Raw genomic sequence first — 22,563 nt, 5'->3', positions numbered from 1 at the left:
GTGGGAAAGCTGTTGGAAAAGATTCTTAGAGATAGGAACTATAGGCATTTAGAGAATCATGGTCTGATCAGGGACAGTCAGCATGGCTTTGTGAAGGGCAGAATCATGTCTAACAAGCCTGATCGAGTTCTTTGAGGAGGTGACCAGGCATATAGATGAGGGTAGTGCAGTGAATGTGATCTATATGGATTTTAGTAAGGCATTTGACAAGGTTCCACATGGTAGTCTTATTCAGAAAGTTAGAAGGCATGGGATCCAGGGAAGTTTGGCCAGGTGGGTTCAGAATTGGCTTGCCTGCAGAAGGCAGAGGGTGTTGGTGGAGGGAGTACATTCAGATTGGAGGATTGTGACTAGTGGTATCCCACAAGGATCTGTTCTGGGACCTCTACTTTTCGTGATTTTTATTAATGACCTGGACGTCGGGGTAAAAGGGTGGGTTGGCAGGTTTGACACAAAAGTTGGTGGTGTTGTAGATAGTGTAGAGGATAATCAAAGATTGCAGAGAGACATTGATAGGATGCAGGAGTGGGCTGAGAAGTGGCAGATGGACTTCAACCTGGAGAAGTGTGAGGTGGTACACTTTGGAAGGACAAACTCCAAGACGGAGTACAAAGTAAATGGCAGGATACTTGGTAGTGTGGAGGAGCGGAGGGATCTCGGGGTTCATGTCCACAGATCCCTGAAAGTTGCCTTACAGGTGGATAGGGTAGTTGAGAACGCTTATGGGGTGTTAGCTTTCGTAAGTCGAGGGATAGAGTTTAAGAGTCGCGATGTAATGATTCAGCTCTATAAATCTCTGGTTAGGCCACACTTGGAGTACTGTGTCCAGTTCTGGTCACCTCACTATAGGAAGGATGTGGAAGCATTGGAAAGGATACAGAGGAGATTTACCAGGATGCTGCCTGGTTTAGAAAGTATGCATTATGATCAGAGATTAAGGGAGCTAGGGCTTTACTCTTTGGAGAGAAGGAGGATGAGAGGAGACATGATAGAGGTGTACAAGATAATAAGAGGAATAGATAGAGTGGATAGCCAGCGCCTCTTCCCCAGGGGAGCACTGCTCAATACAAGAGGACATGGCTTTAAGGTAAGGAGTGGGAAGTTCAAGGGGGATATTAGAGGAAGGTTTTTTACTCAGGGAATGGTTGGTGCATGGAATGCACTGCCTGAGTCAGTGGTGGAGGCAGATACACTAGTGAAGTTTAAGAGACTACTAGACAGGTATATGGAGGAATTTAAGGTGGGGCTTATATGGGAGGCAGGGTTTGAGGTTCAGCACAAAATTGTGGGCGAAAGGGCCTGTACTGTGCTGTACTATTCTATGTTCTATGTTAACACGCATGAACACCAGACAGTACCTATTTAGCTCCAGTGATGGAATGCCACCAAAGTGCAGGCGGGGGTTGCAGACTAGGGCTAGAGGCGAGAGGGGCGGAGAAGGGATTCAGACAAGGGGGTAGGACAGGAATCACAGACCGTCAGGGCCAGGACTTGACTCAGAACTAGGAAACCGCCAGGGTCAGGACTCGACTTGGTGCTAGAATGCCACCAGGGCCAGGATTCGACTTGGTGCTAGACTGCCGCCAGGGCCAGGACTCGAATTAGGGCTAGACTGCCGCCAGGGCCAGGATTCGGTGCTAGACTGCTGCCAGGGCCAGGACTCGACTTGGTGCTAGAATGCCGCCAGGGCCAGGACTCGACTTGGTGCCTCCAAGTAGTGGCGAGCTCTCGACTCGGCATGGGAACAGTAGACAGTGGTTCTTGATTCCCACCAGTGGGTTAACTGACGGACCCACTTCGGTGAGGAAACTTTGCAGGCTTGCTTTAGCGGGGTAATTTGACAAGGTTGCTCCGGTAAGGAAAGGCTAATTACTGGCACTCGCTTCGTGCGGAGACTAGGCTGGCTCCGGCCAGATGACATTGGCACGCCGTACCTTGGTGACTTTGCAGATGCTCTCCCACCGAATGGCTGAAAGCGGAGACTATAAACTACCGGTTCAGCCGAGCGTTAATTGCCTCTAATCACCAAAGTCGAGGGACATGGGAAAACAGGGAATCAACGGTCCTGATCGTAACGTAAACAATGTAAATCTAAAGGGACCTCGGTCCCGACCATGACAGGTACCCCATGCAAGGCTTATTGAGAAAGTAAAGAGGCGTGGGATCCAAGGGGACATTGCTTTGTGGATCCAGAACTAGCTTGCCCACAGAAGGCAAAGAGTCGTTGTAGATAGGTCATAGTCTACATGGAAGTCAGTATACCTCGGGGATCTGTTCTGGGACCCCTACTCTTTGTGATTTTTATAAATGACCTGGATGAGGAAGTGGAGGGATAGGTTAGTAAATTTGCTGATAACGCAACAGTTGGGGGTGTTGTGGATAGTGTGGAGGGCAGTCAGAGGTTACAGCGGGACCTATAAGATGAAAAAACTGGGCTGAGAAGTGGCAGATGGAGTTCAACCCAGATAAGTGTGAGGTCAAATATGATGCCAGAATATAGCATTAATGGTAAGACTCTTGGCAATGTGGAGAATCAGAGGGATCTTGGAGTCCGTGTCCATTGGACAATCAAAGCATCTGCTCAGGTTGATTGTGTGGTTAAGAAGGCTTATGGTGCATTGGCCTTCATCAGCCATGGGATTGAGTTTAAGAGCTGAGAGGTAATGTTCCAGCTATATTAGATTCACAGACATTGTGCCTTCTGATTCCCCAGTGGACTCAAAGTGAGTTGTCAGCGGGTTCTGGTGTCTGATTTTTATGTTGACAGGAGGAATGAATTCCAGTAGCCCCCCTGGGTTCATCAATTGGTGAGAATGGTGTTAGATGCCCAGTGTTCGCCACCGCTGAGTCCAGAGTTCGAAGTCTTGTTGTTCGGTGACCAACATGTTCTTGGATCCATGCCAACGATCAATTCCGGGGGAAAAATTGGGGTTCTGGAAGTTGAGGCCCGGAAAGTGGAATATGTGGCAACACTTTGGGCAAGTCCCCAGCACAACATGACATGTTGGTTGTCAAAGCAAACAACTCATTTCATTATCTGCTTCAATGCATGTGTTACAAATAACCTTGAATCATGAATCTTGTTGAATTCTGGACTTCCGATCGAACTTTGTGGTCCGACGTGCACCTCCACACTTTCTCCTGCACTTCCTCCTTCCGTCTCTCCCTCACTTACCAATACCATTCACAGTCGGCTGATCCCCACTGAATCTTCTACTTCGCTCTCCTGTGATCCCCTCATCTCCTGATCCCTTCCCATTTGTCCCATTGTACTTGGGTAGTTCACCTTATATCTCCATGTTCTGCCACTATTCATACAATTCTTTACATGGACTGAATTCTCGATCAAAGTTGCTTCTCTCCTCACCCTTGTTTACAACTTTTTTTCCAGTTATCTGGTGATTCAAAAGATTTAAAAATAAATTTCAAGCTTCAAGGTTGGATGTGAGAAAAGAACATAAGGAATAGGAGCAGGAGTAGGCCATCTGGGTCGTCAAGCCTGCCCTACCAGTCCATAAGATTATGACTGATCTGCCCACCTCCGCCCACCTACCATTTCCTCATAACCTTTAGTTCTCCACCTATGCTAAAATCTCTCTCACCGTGTCTCAAATATATTTACTGAGGTTGCCTCCACTCCTTCATTTGGCAGAGAATTCCATAGATTCACAACTCTCTTGTGTTTTCTATGTTTCTCTGGGAAAAGCAGTTTCTCCTCATCTCCATCCTAAGTCTACCTTCCCAAATCTTGAGGCTGTGTCCCCAAGTTCTAATCTCACCTACCAGTGGAAACAACTTTCCTGCCTTGATCTTATCTACCCCTTTTATAATTTTATATGTTTCTGTAAGATATCTTGTCAATTTTCTGAATTCCAGTGAGTACAATCCTTGGCGACTCAATCGCACCTTATAGCCTAGTGCCCTCTTCTCTGGAACCTGGTGAACCTCTTCTGCACTGCTTCCAAAGCCAGTATGCTTCTTGCTTCAAGTATGGAGACCAGAATTGCATGCAGTACTCCAGGTGTATCTCACTTAACCTATCTATATCTCTCTGCAGACTCACTGTATCTTCTGCACAGTTTGCTTTTCCACTTAATTTAGTATCATCAGAAAACTTGGACACACTGCACATGGCCCCCTCTTCCAGATCATTAATGTATATCATGAAAAGTTGTGGGCCCAGCACCGACCCCCGCGGCACACCACTCAGCACTGATTGCCCACCAAAGTAACACCCATGTATCCCAACTCTGCTTTCTATTAGTTAACCAATCCTCTATCAATGCTCGTGTTGGTGCATGGCCAAGTGGTTAAGGCTAGTGATTTGAAGGTCGCTAGTTCGAGCCTTGGCTGAGGCAGTGTGTGTGTCCTTGAGCAACACACTTAACCACACATTGCTCTGCGACGACACCGGTGCCAAGCTGTATGGGTCCTAATGTCCTTCCCTTGGACAACATCAGTGGCGTGGAGAGGGGAGACTTGCAGCATGGGAAACTGCTGGTCTTCCATACAACCTTACTCAGGCCTGCACCCTGGAAACCTTCCAAGGTGTAAATCCATGGTCTCATGAGACTAACGGATGCCTATATATATCAATGCTTATACAACTCTGTGCATCCTTATCTTATGGATAAGTCTTAGCGAATGCCTTCTGAAAATCCAAATAAATAACGTCCATCTGTTCCCCTCTATGCTCTCGTTATATCAGAATTAGGTTTATTATCACCGGCATGTGACATGAAATTTGTTGACTTAGCAGCAGCAGTTCAATGTAATACGTGATCTAGCAGAGAGAGAAGAAATAATAAGTAAAATAAAAATAATAATAACAGTAAATAAACAGGTAAATCAATTGCATATGTTGAATAGATTAAAAAATGTGCAAAAACAGAAACACTGTATTTTTTTTAAAGTGAGGTAGTGTCTGAATGTTGCAGAAAAAATCTCAGGAGCAGCAGACAGAATAGATCAGACTGACCCAGAGAATAGTTTCAGACTAAAGGATTTTATTTACGTAATATCATGGACAGCCTCCTTCCTCCTAAGTGTGGTGCTTAGGGGCTCTGCCTATCTTGCAGACCCGCTTCATTATATAGGCACAGTGTACGTGATGAAAAGCACTTAACAATAACATTGCTTGACTCTGAACTTAGCACTAGATTTTGACAAGCAGTGGGACTTCGAACTTAGGACTAGATTTCGACAAACAGGAAGATGACATAAATGTGGAGCCATAGAATTCTTAGAAACATAGAAACATAGAAAATAGGTGCAGGAGTGGGTCATTCGGCCCTTCGAGCCTGCACCGCCATTCAGTATGATCATGGCTGATCAACCAACTCAGAATCTTCTCTCCATACCCCTGATCCCTTTAGCCACAAGGGCCATATCTAACTCCCTCTTAAATATAGCCAATGAACTGGCCTCAACTGTTTCCTGTGGCAGAGAATTCCACAGATTCACCACTCTCTGTATGAAGAAGTTTTTCCTCGTCTCAGTCCTAAAAGGCTTCCCCTTTATCCTCAAACTGTGACCCCTCGTTCTGGACTTCCCCAACATCGGGAACAATCTTCCTACATCTAGCCTGTCCAATCCCTTTAGAATTTTATCCGTTTCAATAAGATCCCCCCTCAATCTTCTAAATTCCGGAGAGTATAAGCCTAGTCGATCCAGTCTTTCATCATATGAAATTCCTGCCATCCCAGGAATCAATCTGGTGAACATTCTTTGTACTCCCTCTATGGCAAGAATGTCTTTCCTCAGATTAGGGGACCAAAACTGCACACAGTACTCCAGGTGTGGTCTCACCAAGGCCTTGTACAACCACAGTAGTACCTCCCTGCTCCTGTACTCGAATCCTCTTGCAATGAATGCCAGCATACCATTCGCCTTTTTCACCACCTGCTGTACCTGCATGCCAACTTTCAATGACTGGCGTACAATGACACCCAGGTCACATTGCACCTCCCCTTTTCTTAATCGGCCACCATTCAGATAATAATCTGTTTTCCTGTTCTTGCCACCAAAGTGGATAACTTCACATTTATCCACATTAAATTGCATCTGCCATGAATTTGCCCACTCACCTAACCTATCCAAGTCACCCTGCATCCTCTTAGCATCCTCCTCACAGCTAACACTGCCGCCCAGCTTCGTGTCATCCGCAAACTTGGAGATGCTGCATTTAATTCCCTCATCCAAGTCATTAATATATATTGTAAACAACTGGGGTCCCAGCACTGAGCCTTGCGGTACCCCACTTGTCACTGCCTGCCATTCTGAAAAGGTCCCGTTTATTTCCACTCTTTGCTTCCTGTCTGCCAACCAATTCTCTATCCACATCAATACCATACCCCCAATACCGTGTGCTTTAAGTTTGCACACTAATCTCCTGTGTGGGATCTTGTCAAAAGCCTTTTGAACATCCAAATATACCACATCCACTGGTTCTCCCTTATCCACTCTGCTAGTTACATCCTCAAAAAATTCTATGAGATTCATCAGACATGATTTTCCTTTCACAAATCCATGCTGACTTCGTTCGATGATTTCACCGCTTTCCAAATGTGCTGTTATCACATCTTTGATAACTGACTCTAGCATTTTCCCCACCACCGATGTTAGGCTAACCGGTCTATAATTCCCTGGTTTCTCTCTCCCTCCTTTTTTAAAAAGCGGGGTTACATTAGCCACTCTCAAATCCTCAGGAACTAGTCCAGAATCTAAAGAGTTTTGAAAAATTATCACTAATGCATCCAGTATTTCTTGGGCTACTTCCTTAAGCACTCTGGGATGCAGACCATCTGGCCCTGGGGATTTATCTGCCTTTAATCCCTTCAATTTATAAGACCATAAAACAAAGGAGCACAAGTCCGCCATTCAGCCTATCGAGTCTGCTCCGCCATTTCATCATGAGCCGATCCATTCTCCCATTTATTCCCACTCCCCCGCCTTCTCACCATAACCTTTGATGCTCTGGCTACTCAGATACCTATCAATCTCTGCCTTAAATACACCCAATGACTTGACCACCACTGCTGCCGTGGCAACAAATTCCATAGATTCACTACCCTCTGACTAAAAAAATTTCTTCGCATTTCTGTTCTGAGAGGGCGCCCTTCAATCCTTAAGTCAGGCCCTCTCGTACTAGACTCCCCCATCATGGGAAACAACTTTGCCACATCCACTCTGTCCATAGCTTTCAACATTCGGAATGTTTCTATGAGGTCTCCCCTCATTCTTCTAAACTCCAAGGAATACAGTCCAAGAGCGGACAAACGTTCCTCATATTGTTAACCCTCTCATTCCCGGAATCATTCTAGTGAATCTTCTCTGTACCCTCTCCAACATCAGCACATCCTTTCTTAAATAAGGAGACCAAAACTGCCCACAGTACTCCAAGTGAGGTCTCACCAGCGCCTTATAGAGCCTCAACATCACATCCCTGCTCCTATACTCTATTCCTCTAGAAATGAATGCCAATATTGCATTCGCCTTCTTCACTACCGACTCAACCTGGAGGTTAACTTTAAGGGTATCCTGTACGAGGACTCCCAAGTCCCGTTGCATCTCAGAACTTTGAATTCTTTCCCCATTTAAATAATAGTCTGCCCGTTTATTTTTTCTGCCAAAGTGCATAACCATACACTTTCCAACATTGTACTTCATTTGCCACTTCCCTGCCCATTCTTCCAATCTATCCAAGTCTCTCTGCAGACTCTCCGTTTCCTCAGCACTACCGGCCCCTCCACCTATCTTTGTATCATCAGCAAACTTAGCCACAAAGCCATCTATTCCATAATTCAAATCATTGATGTACAACGTAAAAAGAAGCGGCCCCAACATGGACCCCTGTGGGACACCACTGGTAACCGGCAGCCAACCAGAATAGGATCCCTTTATTCCCACTCTCTGTTTCCTGCCAATCAGCCAATGCTCTATCCACGTATGTAACTTTCCCGTAACTCCATGGGCTCTTATCTTGTTAAGTAGCCTCTTATGTGGCACCTTGTCAAATTTACCTAACACTACTTCCCTACTAACATGTATTTCCCTCAGTTCCTCCAACTCACTAGACCCTCGGTCCCCTATTATTTCCGGAAGATTATTTATGTCCTCTTTAGTGAAGACAGAACCAAAGTAATTATTCAATTGGTCTGCCATGTCCTTGTTCCCCATAATCAATTCACCTGTTTCTGAGTGTAAGGGACCTACATTTGTCTTAAGCAATCTTCTTCTTTTCACATATCTATAAAAGCTTTTACAGTCAGTTTTTATGTTCCCTGCCAGTTTTCTGTCTTAATCTTTTTTCCCTTTCCTAATTAAGCTGTTTGTCCTCCTCTGCTGGACTCTGAATTTCTCCCAGTCCTCAGGTGAGCCGCTTTTTCTGGCTAATTTGTATGTTTCTTCTTTGGAATTGATACTATCCCTAATTTCCCTTGTCAACCATAGGTGCACTACCTTCCCTGGTTTATTCTTTTGCCAAACTGGGATGAACAATTGTTGTAGTTCATCCATGCAATCTTTAAATGCTTGCCATTGTATATCCACCGTCATCCCTTTAAGTTCATTTGCCAGTCTATCTTAGCTAATTCACGTCTCACACCTTCAAAGTTACCCTTCTTTAAGTTCAGAACCTTTGTTTCTGAATTAACTATGTCTTTCTCCATCTTAATAAAGAATTCCACCATATTATGGTCACTCTTATCCAAGGGGCCTCTCATGACAAGATTGCTAATTAACCCTTCCTCATTGCTCAATACCCAGTCTAGAATTGCCTGCTCTCTAGTTGGTTCCTCGACATGTTTGTTCAGAAAATCACCCCACATACATTCCAAGAAATCCTCTTCCTCAGCACCCTTACCAATTTGGTTCACCCAATCTATAAGTAGATTGAAGTCACCCATTATAACTGCTGTTCCTTTATTGCACGAATTTCTAATTTCCTGTTTAATGCCATTCCCAACCTCACTACTACTATTAGGTGGCCTGTACACAACTCCCACCAGTGTTTTCTGCCGCTTTGTATTATGCAGCTCTGCCGATATCGATTCCACATCCTCCCGGCTAATGTCCTTCCTTTGCATTGCATTAATCTCCTCTCTAACCAGCAATGCTACCCCACCTCCTTTTCTTTCATGTCTATCCCTCCTGAATATTGAATATCCCTGAATGTTGAGCTCCCATCCTTGGTCACCCTGGAGCCATGTCTCTGTGATCCCAACTATATCATATTCATTAATAACAATCTGCACTTTTAATTCATCCACCTTGTTATGAATGCTCCTTGCATTGACACACAAAGCCTTCAGGCTTGCTTTTACAACACTCTTAGCCTTTATAAAATTATGTTGAAAAGTGGCCCTTTTTGATTTTTGCCCTGTATTTGCCGGCCTGCCACTTTTACTTTTCACCTTACTACTTTTTGCTTCTACCCTCATTTTACACCCCTCTGTCTCTCTGCACTTGTTCCCATCCCCCTGCCACATTAGTTTAAATCCTCCTGAACAACAGTAGCAATTGATCCCCGTAGGACATGGGTTCCAGTCCAGCCCAGGTGCAGACACTCCTGTTTGTACCGGTCCCACTTCCTCCAGAGCTGGTTCCAATGCCCCAGAAATGTGAATCCCTCCCCCTTGCACCATTTTTCAAACCAAGTATTCATCTGATATATCCTCCTATTTCTACTCTGACTAGCACATGGCACTGGTAGTAATCCAGAGATTATTACCTTTGTGGTCCTACTTTTTAGTTTATCTCCTAACTCCCTAAATTCACCTTGTAGGACCTCATCCTGTTTTTTTCCTATATCGTTGGTACCAATGTGCACCACCACCACTGGCTGTTCACCCTCCCATTCCAGAATGTCCTGCAGCCGCTCAGAGACATCCTTGACCCTTGCACCAGGGAGGCAACATACTCTCCTGGAGTCTAATTTGTGGCCTCAGAAACACCTATCTATTCCCCTTACAATAGAATCCCCTATCACTATAGCTCTCCCACCCCTTTTCCTTCCCTCTTGTGCCGCAGAGCCACCCATGGTGCCATGAACTCGGCTGCCGCTGCCTTGCCCTGATGAGACATCTCCCCCAACAGTATCCAAAACAGTATATCTGCTTAGGAGGGAGATGACCTCAGGGGACTCCTGCACTACCTGCCTACTGCTACGCTGCTTAGTGGCCACCCATTCCCTTTCTGCCCGTGTAGCCTTTACCTGCAGTGTGGCCAACTCACTGAATGTGCTATTCATGACTTTCTCAGCATCGCGGATGCTCCAGTATGAATCTAGTTGCAGCTCCAGCTGCTCAATGCGGTCTGCCAGAGGCTGCAGCTGGACACATTTCCTGCACACATTGTCATCAGGGACACTGGAAGTATCCCTGATTTCCCACATGCTGCAGGAGGAACAAACCACGGGGCCGATCTCAGCTGTCATGACCTATCCAATACGCTACAGCCTCGCTGCCTTCCTTGCTTCAAATAAAATACCGCTGCAGACTGTTCTCCTTTTAAGGGAACTTACTTGGCCTTACCTCACTTGGTGTGAAGCTCGTCCTCAGCTTCTGCTCGCCAAAGCCTCTCAAGCCAAAGCCTTCCTACTCTGTCTCCCACTACTCCGTCACCCGCTACAACGTCACGCGCTCCGTCAAACTGCTCTCTTTTAAATACTCCCACTGCCTCACGGACCGACTTGCACGCGCTTGCGCAGTCCTGTCTCAATCAACCGCCGAGAAAAACTATATCATATTCATTAATAACTATCTGCACATTCAATTCATCCACCTTATTACAAATGCTCCTTGCATTGACACACAAAACCTTCAGGCTTGCTTTTACAACACTCTTAGCCCTTATACAGTTACGTTGAAAAGTGGCTCTTTTTGATTTTTGCCCTGGACTTGCCGGCCTGCCACTTTTACTTTTCACTTCTACCCTCATTTTACACCCCTCTGTCTCTCTGCACTTGTTCCCATCCCCCTGCCACATTAGTTTAAATCCTCCTGAACAACAGTAGCAAATGCTCCCCGTAGGACATTGGTTCCAGTCCAGCCCAGGTGCAGACACTCCTGTTTGTACCGGTCCCACCTCTTCCAGAACTGGTTCCAATGCCCCAGAAATGTGAATCCCTCCCCTTTGCACCATTTTTCAAGCCACGTATTCATCTGATATATCCTCCTATTTCTACTCTGACTAGCACGTGGCACTGGGAGTAATCTAAAGATTATTACCTTTGTGGTCCTACTTTTTAGTTTATCTCCTAACTCCCTAAACTCACCTTGTAGGAGCTCATCCCGTTTTTTACCTATATCGTTGGTACCTATGTGCACCACCACCACTGGCTGTTCACCCTCCCACTCCAGAATGTCCTGCAGCCGCTCAGAGATATCCTTGACCCTTGCACCAGGGAGGCAACATACCCTCCTGGGGTCTTGTTTGCGACCGCAGAAATGCCTATCTATTCCCCTTACAATTGAATCCCCTATCACTATAGTTCTCCCACTCCTTTTCCTTCCCTCCTGTGCCACACATTCTTGTTTAGACTTTAGCAAGGACTCTAGCTAAATTCTAAGGCTTGCGACTCAGACCTAAGCTAAATTTTAAGAGGATTTATTTTTTATTTTTAAGAGCATTCACAAGCGACTAGGTTAACCCCTATATATACAAAGATTCTTAAATTCTTTCACAATTCCCCCCTTGTTGATCCTTTCAGATCAACACTCCTCATGAGGTATTTCCTCCTCTTCCTCATAGGGGGGTTCATATCCCTCCGGGAAGAGTCTTTTTTTGCCAGGATGTACCTCTTCTCCCCACCAGTTTCCCCTACCGGGCATTTCTCTCCCCATCTGGGGTATCATAGAGACATGTGCAGGTCCGAGTAAGGCTTTTTTTCAACTGGAAACAACACAATCATACTGCTCCACATACACAGCACCCTAAAACACATACCATTACCACTATAATTATCCCATGGGTAATCCAGCTTCCCCAGCCAGAAAACCTTCCCTCTGTTACTTCCCACCATTTCGTTCCTGAACCAATATTCTTAAACTGTTTCCCTATCTTCCTAATCTCCTCAATCACTTATTTGACTTAGGTCAGTTATGTTTTCTGAGGCATCGGGAATATAAGTACAACATTCCTGCCCTACCACGGCGCATGTCCCTCCTTTTTCAGCTAAGAGCAGGCCCAGGGCCCTTCTATTTTGCAAGGCTACCATCCTAAGGGCAACCACCTCTGTTGTTAGGTCTTCCACTTGCGTCTGCACGTCAGTTAGGGCATCGGCAGAGTCATTGGCCAATTTCTCTAGAGCCGCTAATATATTAATAATTTCCCGCGAATTTCAGGCCACGCCATATGAGGGAAATGTTATCATCCAAAACCTTTCACTTTCCGTTATCCCTCACTTACTTCGCCTTCAATAAGGGTGTTGCGATACATCTTTTATGGGATGCATAAAGGGCACTATATAGGCTAGATAACAGCAGCCCATCCAGTTTCCTGGGGGCACATTCCCACTTTCGCCTGGCAGCCTTGGAAGCCAGGGATAAGCTCTTTCCTCACATACCCAGTAAGTCCCATTAGGAGTATGCAGAGGAGGACCCACCCTCTGTTCAACACAAGAGCTATTACCCAAAAATGTCCCATTTCCCCCCGCTGTATTACAATAACAAATTCTATTTCTAGTTTCGCAAACACGAGGAATTCTGCAGATGCTGGAAATTCAAGCAACACACATCAAAGTTGCTGGTGAACACAGTAGGCCAGACAGCATCTCTAGGAAGAGGTACAGTCGACGTTTCAGGCCGAGACCCTTCGTCAGGACTAACTGAAGAAAGAGCTAGTAAGAGATTTAAAAATGAGAGGGGGAGGGGGAGATTCAAAATGACAGGAGAAGACAGGAAGGGGAGGGATGGAGCCAAGAGCTGGACAGGTGATTGGCAAAAGGGGTATGAGAGGATCATGGGCCAATCACCTGTCCAGCTCTTGGCTCCATCCCTCCCCCTCCTGTCTTCTCCTATCATTTTGGATCTCCCCCTCCCCCTCCCACTTTTAAACCTCTTACTAGCTCTTTCTTCAGTTAGTCCTGACGAAGGGTCTCAGCCTGAAACGTCGACTGTACCTCTTCCTAGAGATGCTGCCTAGCCTGCTGCGTTCACCAGCAACTTTGATGTGTGTTGCTTCTATTTACAGTTTTCTGTGTATTGACTAACTCAAAAAAGGGCATCCTTTTTCCATCTGATGGGGTACAGAGGAACCATCCATTGAAACATCTACAATCCCCTTCACTGCCATCACAGTCCTTCATCATCTCCTGCCATTCTCTTGTTCTAACGCTGGAACAGGATGTGTTAAGTAGGTTCATAAACTGCACAGAAAGCATTTTGCTTCCATTCAGGGGAACCCCTTCCACAGACATTCCTTGGGCGGCATGCTGAGGTATCTTTACACACACCCAACAAGAGTCCAACTCTTCACTTTGATGACTGGCATAAGTGTGACATAAAGACAAAAAGGTATTTTTGGACAAGGCCACACTAACTCCCCCAGTATCATTCCCCTCTAAAGCATCTGGCTTGTCAGCTTCATGCTTTCTTGTCTTCCAACTCCTGGTGCGGTTTGCACCTAGTAGCGTGAATCAATTTTCCTTTTCCTTCAACCTTCACCGTGGTTTGGGTTGTTAGCAGTGTCACGTGACCAGCAACATTGAATATCAATTGAGCCAGGTTTTATAAAAACAAATAAACATTCATCAAACTCTGATCAACAATGGTGAAAAATATTCAAGCGAATAATTTAACCCGAAGTTAACTGCTATACGGTAACTCTGGAACAGTTCCTAAAAGGGTAAATGTAAAAACAGTTCTTAAAGTAGTAAATTTGAACACAGTTCTTAGAATGGTAAATTCGAATGTCCAAGAGATTTATACAGTCAATTAGGAGAGTCTTTCCTGAAGTAAAAAATTCCTCAAAGACTGCTGATCCCAGCCGGAACCTGCCTTGTCTGCGGGATTCACGACGATGGAAATAAAACGGTTTAAAAGAACTGACCTTTTCCTCTGGCAAATACACTATCCTTCCTACTTTAGCAGGGGATATCTCAGTTGCAGGTCACTTTTACTTGAACGAAGATTCAATAAAGGTCGATCCCCTCCAAAACTGCCAATCAATATCAGCTTTATTCGACTTGGCGAATTCCTGTATTTTGGTAAGGTCTTCATTCTCCAATACTACTTACAATAGAAAGTAGAACTCCACTTTAAAACAAAACTGTGTCATTAGCTGAATAGGCAGCAAAATGGAGTATCTAACACAAAACTAAACTGAAAAATCTAACTGCGTCGCCAGGGGTCTCCCTTTTATATACCTGTTGAGAACAGGTCATCATGTGACCTCCACAAGACCATTACATCATCCTTATAAGACAGTCACAAAATATCCATGAAGTATGTAACACCTCCCTCCAAAAAAATTTGGTCTTTTAGGAGCAAAGTTTTAACAATTAACTATTTACAAAAAAAATACAAATGTCTAAAATTTACAGCATACACTGTATTATCATACAGCATCTTGAAAACTAACATACAGTAGGAGTGTTACAAGTGTTAAAATACCACTCCACAAAAAAATTTTACTTTGTACATTTAACATCTAGATTGACAATCAAAGGTAATTATCTTTACCTTTAATATAAGTTATCAAATTATTATACTCCTGTAACATCAAACTTTGGAGTTTGATTTGTTTCCTTAACCATTTTCTTTAACTGAGCCCAGACCTACAACATAACCAAGGGGAGTCACAGTGGCATGACCAAATTCACTTTTAGCTAAGTTAATAGTTAAGTGAGCTTTTGAAAGTCTCTCAAATAGTTCCTCCGCCGCAGTAATATGTGCTTTCTAACTATTATTTCCTGTAACTAAATCATCCATATAGGCATCTGTATCTTTTAACCCATGAATCACACTATTAAACATACGCTGGAAAGGACCTGGTGCATTCTTCATCCCAAATGGAAGAACAGTATATTCATATAACCCAGATTGGGTTTCAAATACAGAAATCTCTCTACCTCTATCCGTCAATGGAACACACCAATAACATTTTAACAAATCAATCTTTGTAAGGACTTTGCTTGTCCAACTTTATCCACACAATCCTCTACCCTAGGGATTGGATATGCAACAGTTTTTGTCACAGCCTTCACCTTCCTGCAATCTGTACAAAATCGAATACTATTGTCTGGCTTAGGCACCATGACACACGGAGAACTCTAATTCGAATTAGGTCTAATAATATTATTCTCTTAAATATACTTAATTTCTTGTTCAGCCAGCTCACATTTTCCCTGTTCATCCGATATGGATGTTGTTTTATGGGTTTTGCATCTTCAACATCTACATCATGTGAAGCTATGGTGGTTGTTCTAGGAACATCTGGAAATAAATCCCTATATTTAAAAATTAACTGTCTCATCTGCTCCGGCTGTAAATGAGCTAATTTCTCATCAATATTTTCCAGAATTGTGGAGTTTTGTAATCTGGCAGAAGTAATGTTGGGTTTAAAATGAGTTTCAGATGAATCATCCATTAAATTTTTGGAAAGATCAGACTCATTATTGAGCACAATAGTCATAGTAGCAGCCTGTTTCTCATAATACAGTTTTATCATATTTTATGACACAGCTGTGTTGACTTTCTTTGATCTGAGGTTTTTTATTACATAATCCACAACATTTACTTTAAATTTAATCTCATAAGGACCATGAAATTTTGCTTGTAATTGGTACGTTTGCACTGGGAAAAGAACCAACACCTTATCTCCAAGCTTAAATGACCTCATCCTAGCCTCCTTATCATCCCAAGTTTTCATCCTCTCTTGAGCCAATTTTAAATTTTCCTTGGCTAAACTACAATCTTTATGTAATCTTTCTTTAAATTTTAAAACATAATCCAACAAATTAGTGTATACCTCTTTATTAATCCACTGTTCTTTCAACAAGGCCAAAGGTCCTCGAACTCTATACACAAACACAAGTTTAAAAGGACTAAAACCTAATGATTCCTGTACTGCCTCCCATACTGCATAAAGTAGTAAATGTACACCTTCATCCCAGTCCTTTTCAATTTCCACACAATACATCCTAATCATAGTTTTGAGGGTAGAATGGAATCTCTCCAAGGCTCCTTCCGATTCTGGATGATATGCAGATGAGGTAATCTGTTTTGCTCCCAGTTTATAAACTATGTGCTGAAACAATCCAGACATAAAATTACTACCTTGATCAGATAGTATTTCCTTAGGCAACTCAAAAAAAGTAAAGAATTTTATAAGAGCCTTTGTCACAGTTTTGGCTGTTATATTCCTAAGAGGTATTGTCTCTGGAAACCTAGATGCTATGCACATAATGGTCAGCAAATATTGATGTCCAGTTTTAGTTTTTGGCAATGGGCCTACACAATCTATAATAATTTTGGAAAACGGCTCACCGAATGCTAGAATCGGTTGCAGTGGGGCCACTGGAGTAACTTGATTAGGTTTACCCACAATTTGACATGTATGACACATTCTGGAAAATGTCGCCACATCTTTTCTTAAGCTAGGCCAGTAAAAATGTTTTAAAACCTTGTTCATAGTTTTCTTTACACCTTGATGGCCACCCAAAAGCATACTATGAGCCATAGTTAAAATCTCATTTCGATAAACTTTAGGAATTTTAGGTGATTAACTTCCCATTCTTCACTAGCAGGAATTGTAGGTGATCTCCACTTACTCATTAATACTCCCTTTTCAAAATAATATCCTACTGGCACCTTCTCAATTTCACTATCTGGAAGAGCTTGTTCCTTTAATTTGATAATCTCAAGATCTCTACTCTGCTCTGCTATCATCTCCTTTCGAGATAAAGACAAATCTTCATGATCAGACTTACCACAATAATCTTCATCAAATAATGAAGGTAAGACAGTCTCTGACACATTCTCAAAATTCGCATCCCAAGTTGAACAGTCATGGGTAACAACCTCATCCTGTACATCAGTCTTTTTAGCCATAGCTTGGATTACAACACAAGAAGAATCTGTGTTAGAATCCCCCAGTGGCTTCTCAGAAATAGGCTTTATTGTCAAATGTACTTCAGGAAAAACTTGTCCATCTGCTAAGTCATTCCCTAACAAAAGAGAAACATCATTCACGGGTAAACTGGGTTGTAGACCTACTTTAACAAGACCTGTAACTAACCCTGACCTTAAATTTACTCTATGCAATTGTACCGGCATAAGGGCACTCCCAATTCCTCTTATATAGTTTACTTCACAGATGTTAGACTCATAAATAAACTTTAGAACACTGTCTAACATGAGTGATTGAGAAGCTCCAGTATCTCTAAGGATTCTTATTGGTACTGGATTGGATCCCTCTTTCAAGGATACAAATCCTTTGGTTATAAAATGTTCATATCCCCTCTTAACTTGGTCAGGCAAAACTTCATTAGTATTTATTGAGCTCTGTGGATTTACTAGTTTTTCAATATGCTGCACACAAGCCTCTGGGACTGCTTCCTTCTCTTTCTTTTTCAATTAAAAACAGTTAGCTATTACATGTCCAGGTTTTTTACAATAATTACAAATAAGACCAAAACGTCTTTCCTTCACATGTCTCCCTTCATCCTTACCTTTCTCACTAACTTCAGATTTAATTTCTGGTTTACCTTGAATCTCTGTGCTATTTTTCCTTTTAAAAGTTCTACCTGGAGAAAATTTACTCTTATGAATTAAATCATACTCATCAGCTAATTTAGTAGACTCCTGCAATGTAGCAGTGTCCCTTTGATTTAAGTATGTCCTCACTTCAGCAGGAATGCTCCTTTTAAATTCCTCCATTAAAATCAACTCTTTTGATTTATTATACTCCCCATTCACATTTTTAGAGGAAACCCATCTCTCAAAACACATAGATTTCTCATAGGCAAATACCATGTAAGTTTTTTCCACAGATTTCTTCAAATTTCTGAATCTTTCTCTATAAGCTTCCAGAACCAATTCATAAGCTTTCAATTTTGCTGTTTCACAATATCATAATCAAGTGCTCGCTCAGCATTTAAAGCTGTATAAACTTGTTGTGCCTTGCCTCTAATTACACTTTGTAACATCACTGGCCATCTCTCTTTCAGCCACTCTAAACTCAGAGCAACAATTTTGAAATTTTGGAAATATTTGTCCACCTCTGCTTCATTAAATGGAGGAGCCAAAATAACCTCACGACTAGCAACAAACTGTTTCCTAGAACCAGAGGACTGATTCTCGGACTTTAATTTCTCCATCCCTAGCTCAATCTCCCTCCTTTTATTTGCTTCTCTTTCTTCAATTCCCTTTTCCTATGGGTTTCTCTAGCCTCGAATTCCTTCTCTTTATTTTCAGCCTCTAACTGACTTCTTTCCAAATCAGCTTCTAATTGCTTTAACTTTATTTGTTCAATATGTAACTGCATCTCTAGATGACTCAATGGAAACATATCTAACACTTCTTCATCAAAAACACCCAACTCTTTATAATGTGCCATGATTTTTCTCTGAATTACTGGGTTTGTTGTAACCTTTGTAATTCCTTTAAGATCCAACCTTCTGGCAATCTCAAATACAACACCCTTTCTCGCCGTCACTAATATCCATACCCAGTATACTCTTTACTGAGTATGAATAGGGCCTCTCAAGTAACAGTTGCTCGATGGTCCAAGTCATCCACTGTTCCTTCTTAAAGTAACTTGTATCACTATTTAACAAATGAGTCCAGCGAATCCAGCTACACAGTTACCATCTGACATGGAAGACTACGTTGACCATACCCTGTAAGAACAATAATATGACTTGATGATACAAATTATTACAAAGCAACACCTTTATCAAAGGCATTCTATACATACATAAAGAGCAAGAGCGTATCTAGGGAGAGGGTCGGACCAAAGCTGGAATAATTACTTAGATGCAGAGGATTTGCATGAGGTCCTTAATGAGTACCTCACATCAGTATTTGCCAAGGAGAAGGACATAGAGGAAAGAGATTGGTGCTGAGAATAATAATTTGCTGGGGCATTTCAAATTAAAGGAGGAGGTACTGACAGGCTTCTTAAAGAGCATTAAGGTGGATAACTCCCAAGCGCCTGATGGAATGTACCACAAATTATTGAGAGGCAAGAGAAGAGATTGCTAGGGTATTGACCACGATCTTCTTTTCCTCTCTAGCCACAGGTGAGTCCCTGCAGGACTGGCAAGTAGCTCATGAAGGCTTATTTCTTAGGCTGTTAGAGTTGGAAGCAAAATATTTAGTACAGATCTGCCACAAAGTAAAGGCAGTTTTCTTCTCACTCTCGAACTGCTATTTTCAGATGATTTCTCTGACAATTAAGAAATGGGGGAAGCTCTCTTACCTCCTATAGATGCATGATAAAAATTCCTTTCTTTGTCCAAAGAATTCCACAAACTCAGTTTTTTCAAGATTGGTACCAAAACTTGTTGGATCTCAGCAATTTTTGGGAGTTTAGGAATAAGCAAAAAACTTTGCTTCTTTATAATCATTTATTTTGAACTTTAAATAAAGATACAGAGCATTTGAGCTTAGTAAGATACCTGAGAAGCAAAGCAGACGAAAAAAGACGAAGACGGCACCTTTAAAAAAAATCTACCAACTTTATACTCCAGATAACAGAAATTCCTCAGATAGAAATAATCTAGTGAACAGGTTACTCAATTAAAACAATTATAATACATGTGTAATGTGCTAATACTTAGTCAATGAAAAATGAAAAGAGTCCAATATATTTCAGGGCAGGTTTGCTGGAGTTGATCGGGAAGATCTAAACTAATTTGGCAGGGGGATGGGATACAGAGTGATAATGCTGAAGATATGGTGGTTGGTTTACAAAGGCAATGTGTTGTGAGAATCTGAGCAAGGAGAGGCTCTTGACAGGGCAAAATTGGAGTCAACTATCATGAGGATAGTCAGAGGCTTTTTCACAGGGCTGAAATGGCTGGCACAAGAGGGCACAATTTTAAGGTGCTTGGAAGTAGGTACAGAGGAGATGTCAGGGATAAGTTTTTTAAGCAGAGAGTGGTGAGTGCATGGAATGGGCTGCCGGCGATGGTGGTGGAGGCGGATACGATAGGGTCTTTTAAGAGACTCCTGGAGTACATGGAGCTTAGAAAAATAGAGGGCTATGGGTAACTCCAGGTAATTTCTAAGTTAAGGACATGTTTGGCACAGCTTTGTCAGCCGAAGGGCTCGCATTGTGCTATAGGTTTTCTATGTTTCTATGTTTCAAGAGGATGAGTTGCAATGTAAAAGGTAGAATACAGGACTGGAGGTTTTATATTTGAATGCACACCGCATACAGAAGAAGGCAGATGTAGTGCAGTCACAGAAGTATGTATGTTGTTGTAGACATCATTGAATCATGGCTGGAAGAAGATTATAGCTGGGAGTTCAGCGTCCAAGGATATACATTGTATTGAAAAGACAGGCAGGAAGGCAAAGGGGGTGGTGTGGTTCTGTTAGTGAAAAAATGGAATCAAATCATTACAAACAAATCCAGTCCTGATTCAGGGTCTCAGCCCAAAACATTGACTATTTACTGTTTTCCATAGATGCTGTCTGGCCTGTTGAGTTCCTCCAGCATTTCGTGTGTACTACTCAAATCATTAGAAAGAGGTGACATAGGGCTGGAAGTAGTTGAATCATTGTGAGAAGAGCAGAGGAACTGTAAGTGTCAAAATATCCTGATGGGAGAATATTCAGACATAAGAATGTACTCTCCAAATTACAATGGGAGGTAGAAAATATATGCCAGAAGGACAATGTTAAAACAGTTACAGGGCATTGCAATATGCAGTTAAATTGCAAAAATCTGGTTGGTGCTAGGTCCTAAGTAAGATAATTTCTAGAATGCCTACGAGATAACTTTTTATAGCAGCTCATGGTTGAGCCCACCAGAGGATGAGTGATTCTGGATTGGGGGTTGTGCAATGAACCAGAACTGATTAAAAAGCTTAAGGTAAAAGAACCGTTTGGGGAAAGTGATCATAACAGGATCAAATTCACCCTGAAACTTGAGAAGAGGAAGCTAAAATCAAATGTATCAGATTCACATGCATTCTTCTAAATTCCCATGAGTACATGCCCAAAGCTGCCAAACATTACCAAATGTTAACCTCTTCATTCCCAGAATCATCCGCATGAACCTCGTCTGCGCTCTTCAGTGACATCACATCCTTTCTGAGATATAGGCCCCAAAACTGTTGGCTATACTCCAAGTGTGGCCTGACTAGTGTCTTATAAAGGGTCGGCATTATCTCCTTGCTTTTATATTCTATTCCCCTTGAAGTAAATGCCAACATTGCTTTAGCCTTCTTTAGCATAGGGTCAACCCGTAAATTAACCTTCTGGGTGTCTTTCACAAGGAATCCTAAGTCCCTTTGCACTTCTGATGTCTGATTTTGCTCTCCATTTAGATAATAGTCTACATTTTTGTTCCTTTCACCAAAATAAATTATCATACATTTCCAAACACTGAATTCCATCTGCCACGTTTTTTTGCCTATTCTTCCAACTTGTCTGTCGTTCTGCCAACGCATTGCTTCCTCAGCACTATCTCCCCCTCCAGCTATCTTCATGTCATCAATAAACTTTGCCACAAAGCCATCAATTTCATTATCTAAATCCTTGACAAATAATGTGAGAAGTAGCAATCCCTATACTGACTGCTGAGGAACACTACTCGTCATTGGCAGCCAACCAGAAAAGGACCCTTTTATTCCCATTCATTGCTTTCTACCTGTCAGCCATTCGTCTATCCATGCCACGATCTTTCCTGTAACATCTTAGGACTTTATTTTGTTAAGCAGCCTCATGTGTGACATCTTATCTTGCCTTCTGAAAATCCAAGTAAGTGACATCCACTGCCTCTCCCTTGTCCACCCTGCTTGTTACTTCCTCAAAGGTCTAACAGATTTGTCAGGCAAGATTCCCCTTTAGAGAAACCATGTTGACTTTGACTCATTTTATCATTAGTCTCCAAGTACCTCAACTCCTCATCCTTAATAATGGATTCCCAACATTTTCCCAACCATTGAGATTAGGCTGACTGGCGTATAATTTCTCTTCTTTTGCCTTCCTTCCTTCTTAAAGAGTGGAGTAACATTTGCAATTTTGCAGTCCTCCAGAACCATGCCAAAATCAAGTAATTCTTGGAAGATCATAACCAATGCATATGCTAATATCTTCAGAAACCTCTTTCTGAACTCTGGGATGTAGTCCATCTGGTCCAGGTGACTTATCCACCTTAAGACCCTTCAGTTTCCACTTTTTCCTTTATAATAACAATGGCATTCTCTCTTACCCCCTGACTCTTACAGACCTCTGGCACATTGCTAGTGTCTTCCACAATGAAGACACATGTAAAATACTTATGAAGTTCATCTGCTATTTCTTTGTCCCCCATTACTACCTCACCGACATCATTTTCCAGTGGACCAATATTATATGCCCTTTCCTTGGCTTTTATGCAGTCCTTAAC

The sequence above is a fragment of the Mobula hypostoma genome, chromosome 29, assembly GCF_963921235.1.
Source record: "Mobula hypostoma chromosome 29, sMobHyp1.1, whole genome shotgun sequence".
NCBI classification, from domain to species: Eukaryota; Metazoa; Chordata; class Chondrichthyes; order Myliobatiformes; family Myliobatidae; genus Mobula; species Mobula hypostoma.
The sequence above is the reverse complement of the archived record's forward strand: the minus strand, read 5'-3'. Positions refer to the sequence as shown.